The sequence below is a fragment of the Schistosoma mansoni genome, chromosome 6, assembly GCF_000237925.1.
Source record: "Schistosoma mansoni strain Puerto Rico chromosome 6, complete genome".
Taxonomy (NCBI): Eukaryota; Metazoa; Platyhelminthes; class Trematoda; order Strigeidida; family Schistosomatidae; genus Schistosoma; species Schistosoma mansoni.
Window position 1 is genome coordinate 9,971,794 of NC_031500.1, and position 5,177 is coordinate 9,976,970.

The 5,177-nt window shown below is 47.1% G+C and overlaps 1 non-coding gene across 1 annotated transcript; it reads right to left on the reverse strand.

The window, feature by feature from the left end:
- Positions 1-914: 914 nt before the first annotated feature.
- Positions 915-986, reverse strand: Smp_tRNA_02073_Lys_CTT.1.1. Its single transcript has one exon. It is a non-coding gene (tRNA).
- Positions 987-5,177: the final 4,191 nt, after the last annotated feature.

A 5,177-nucleotide genomic window follows, 5' to 3' on the forward strand; every position in this document is an offset into this window, starting at 1 on the left:
CCGATTCATAAGTGGATCGGTCCACTCCCATTCATCAAGATGTCATGTCCAACGATCTGGAATCATCATTCTGACTCGATGCGACAATATCCTACAAGTTGTTGATCGTGCTATTCACAAGAGGCATTCACTCGTCGACGTCAGCGTCTGGTCGGAGAGGAGGAGGTGTGTTGTTGACTTGATCACATGAGTGAGTGAATGTGTGTGATCCAGTGAATTGAGTGGTGTGACAGAATGCAGTGAAACACTCCTGCCTCGATTGATGATCGCGATGCGGATTGTGTGATGTGACGTGATGTGATGTGATGAGGTGTTGTGTGGTGTTGTGTTGTGTGGTGGTTGGTTGGTTGGTTGGTTGGTTGTTGACGTGTTGAATAGATGCGAGTGTGTGTGATTTCTCCATGTGAATGAATTGTTGGTGTGGTCAGTATTCGTGGCAGTATGGAAGTGGTTCAGTGAGACAAGTGGAATTGGGAGATTGGAATAGATGGAGACCGAACAACCATGTTGATGGGGGCTTAGACAAGCAGATGTTTGAGTGCACACTGTCTACATGCAGTTGTTTGTATGTTTCGGTGGTGAGTTCGTCTGTGGAGTTGTGGGTACAGAACGAGTGCCAGACTGACTGTCATGTCCACATGGATGCACTGTGAGTGGTTGGAGATGGTCGAATGTGACTCAATCTGTCCACATGATAGTGTGTCTGTTGTATGCGTGGTTGTGCTTGTGCGAATGGCATGTGCACCGTGCAGCATTCAGATTGCTATCGGTGGTGATGGTTGACGAAGTGGTGATGTGTCGTGTGTGTGTGTGTGTGATTTTGTGGGTGTGGGGTGTGGAGAGAGTAGGGTGTTTGGAGTTGTCGTTCAAAAGTCGGCATCTAGCAGACACGGTGCACTGCCTCACCGAACGACGCCCGACGTGGGGCTCGAACCCACGACCCTGAGATTAAGAGTCTCATGCTCTACCGACTGAGCTAGCCGGGCTGGCCAACTCATCCTCACTTCAAACCACTACACTGCATCACACACATTACAACAAACAAACATTCAAACGTCAAACACCCCAACACACACACAACCACACATCCCGTACACACCAACCAATGGTCGACGCATTGACACATTGTAACACATTTCTGGTCAGTTGAACACATGTACACCGAACCAGTTAGGAGCAGTGTGTCTCACTCCACCTGAACATGTCGATCCGCATGCCTGGTCACCTCTACTGTGTATAGGTAGCTGATGTTGGTGAACACTCGATGTCTCATTGCATCGTCATATCCAGTGGTGTGTCACTCCGATGTGATTCGTTCGTGTCATGAGGAATGCTGGAATCGTCTGACTCCACCCACCGATTCATAAGTGGATCGGTCCACTCCCATTCATCAAGATGTCATGTCCAACGATCTGGAATCATCATTCTGACTCGATGCGACAATATCCTACAAGTTGTTGATCGTGCTATTCACAAGAGGCATTCACTCGTCGACGTCAGCGTCTGGTCGGAGAGGAGGAGGTGTGTTGTTGACTTGATCACATGAGTGAGTGAATGTGTGTGATCCAGTGAATTGAGTGGTGTGACAGAATGCAGTGAAACACTCCTGCCTCGATTGATGATCGCGATGCGGATTGTGTGATGTGACGTGATGTGATGTGATGAGGTGTTGTGTGGTGGTTGGTTGGTTGGTTGGTTGGTTGTTGACGTGTTGAATAGATGCGAGTGTGTGTGATTTCTCCATGTGAATGAATTGTTGGTGTGGTCAGTATTCGTGGCAGTATGGAAGTGGTTCAGTGAGACAAGTGGAATTGGGAGATTGGAATAGATGGAGACCGAACAACCATGTTGATGGGGGCTTAGACAAGCAGATGTTTGAGTGCACACTGTCTACATGCAGTTGTTTGTATGTTTCGGTGGTGAGTTCGTCTGTGGAGTTGTGGGTACAGAACGAGTGCCAGACTGACTGTCATGTCCACATGGATGCACTATGAGTGGTTGGAGATGGTCGAATGTGACTCAATCTGTCCACATGATAGTGTGTCTGTTGTATGCGTGGTTGTGCTTGTGCGAATGGCATGTGCACCGTGCAGCATTCAGATTGCTATCGGTGGCGATGGTTGACGAAGTGGTGATGTGTCGTGTGTGTGTGTGTGTGATTTTGTGGGTGTGGGGTGTGGAGAGAGTAGGGTGTTTGGAGTTGTCGTTCAAAAGTCGGCATCTAGCAGACACGGTGCACTGCCTCACCGAACGACGCCCGACGTGGGGCTCGAACCCACGACCCTGAGATTAAGAGTCTCATGCTCTACCGACTGAGCTAGCCGGGCTGGCCAACTCATCCTCACTTCAAACCACTACACTGCATCACACACATTACAACAAACAAACATTCAAACGTCAAACACCCCAACACACACACAACCACACATCCCGTACACACCAACCAATGGTCGACGCATTGACACATTGTAACACATTTCTGGTCAGTTGAACACATGTACACCGAACCAGTTAGGAGCAGTGTGTCTCACTCCACCTGAACATGTCGATCCGCATGCCTGGTCACCTCTACTGTGTATAGGTAGCTGATGTTGGTGAACACTCGATGTCTCATTGCATCGTCATATCCAGTGGTGTGTCACTCCGATGTGATTCGTTCGTGTCATGAGGAATGCTGGAATCGTCTGACTCCACCCACCGATTCATAAGTGGATCGGTCCACTCCCATTCATCAAGATGTCATGTCCAACGATCTGGAATCATCATTCTGACTCGATGCGACAATATCCTACAAGTTGTTGATCGTGCTATTCACAAGAGGCATTCACTCGTCGACGTCAGCGTCTGGTCGGAGAGGAGGAGGTGTGTTGTTGACTTGATCACATGAGTGAGTGAATGTGTGTGATCCAGTGAATTGAGTGGTGTGACAGAATGCAGTGAAACACTCCTGCCTCGATTGATGATCGCGATGCGGATTGTGTGATGTGACGTGATGTGATGTGATGAGGTGTTGTGTTGTGTTGTGTGGTGGTTGGTTGGTTGTTGACGTGTTGAATAGATGCGAGTGTGTGTGATTTCTCCATGTGAATGAATTGTTGGTGTGGTCAGTATTCGTGGCAGTATGGAAGTGGTTCAGTGAGACAAGTGGAATTGGGAGATTGGAATAGATGGAGACCGAACAACCATGTTGATGGGGGCTTAGACAAGCAGATGTTTGAGTGCACACTGTCTACATGCAGTTGTTTGTATGTTTCGGTGGTGAGTTCGTCTGTGGAGTTGTGGGTACAGAACGAGTGCCAGACTGACTGTCATGTCCACATGGATGCACTGTGAGTGGTTGGAGATGGTCGAATGTGACTCAATCTGTCCACATGATAGTGTGTCTGTTGTATGCGTGGTTGTGCTTGTGCGAATGGCATGTGCACCGTGCAGCATTCAGATTGCTATCGGTGGTGATGGTTGACGAAGTGGTGATGTGTCGTGTGTGTGTGTGTGTGATTTTGTGGGTGTGGGGTGTGGAGAGAGTAGGGTGTTTGGAGTTGTCGTTCAAAAGTCGGCATCTAGCAGACACGGTGCACTGCCTCACCGAACGACGCCCGACGTGGGGCTCGAACCCACGACCCTGAGATTAAGAGTCTCATGCTCTACCGACTGAGCTAGCCGGGCTGGCCAACTCATCCTCACTTCAAACCACTACACTGCATCACACACATTACAACAAACAAACATTCAAACGTCAAACACCCCAACACACACACAACCACACATCCCGTACACACCAACCAATGGTCGACGCATTGACACATTGTAACACATTTCTGGTCAGTTGAACACATGTACACCGAACCAGTTAGGAGCAGTGTGTCTCACTCCACCTGAACATGTCGATCCGCATGCCTGGTCACCTCTACTGTGTATAGGTAGCTGATGTTGGTGAACACTCGATGTCTCATTGCATCGTCATATCCAGTGGTGTGTCACTCCGATGTGATTCGTTCGTGTCATGAGGAATGCTGGAATCGTCTGACTCCACCCACCGATTCATAAGTGGATCGGTCCACTCCCATTCATCAAGATGTCATGTCCAACGATCTGGAATCATCATTCTGACTCGATGCGACAATATCCTACAAGTTGTTGATCGTGCTATTCACAAGAGGCATTCACTCGTCGACGTCAGCGTCTGGTCGGAGAGGAGGAGGTGTGTTGTTGACTTGATCACATGAGTGAGTGAATGTGTGTGATCCAGTGAACTGAGTGGTGTGACAGAATGCAGTGAAACACTCCTGCCTCGATTGATGATCGCGATGCGGATTGTGTGAGGACTACCAGAGTGCATCACAAGCCATTAAGGTGTTACAAGTGGGCTTTTTGCTGTTGCGTTAAAGAAATTGAACAGTTCTCATCAACCGTTAGTACCATTCGACAGTCAAATGTCTTCAAAACAATAATATTCTATGATGAAATCGATGTTGTTTCACTCAAATGAATATTCTGATCGATTTGAAGTCATTTCAGTTTAGATATGAATGTATCTACCCAATGTGGAGTGAAGTTATAAGCATAGGAGGAATGAAAGTTATCGAAAACGCTTTCTTATATCGTATAACATATTGCTATATCTCGACCAAGCTCTTTTGCCGGGATCCACCTAGTGTACTTAGGTGTCTGACTGTTGACATTTTTCCACCGTTCCATCTGACTAAAGCTAATATTTGTATTGTTAAGTATGTATATCTTCGAAGTCTGATCATCCCTAATGGGTTGGTGTCTGACGAAATCTCAGCACGGATTCAAAAAGCTCGTTTGACTTTTGCAAACTTACATCACCTATGGCGAAGACGAGATATCCGTCTATCAATTAAGAGACGACTATACTGCGCAACAGTTCTCTCTGTTCTGCCTTTCTTGATTTTCGCCGATCGTTCTGGTTTAGTGCAATTTCCAGCGAGTTTCATTGTTGTATCATACAATTTTCTCATGTTTCCCACTCTTGCAGCCTTTTCCGCTGTCATCGCTAAATCTTCCACATATTTACGTTTGTCGGTTCTGATGCTCCTCTTCACTTGTTTGTTTACTTCAGTGAATTTGGCTTGTGCCTTGACAGTTTTTGCACTTGTTCATCTGGCATTCTTATTTGGAGTACCGATAGTTATCCATTCCTTATAATGTTGTTT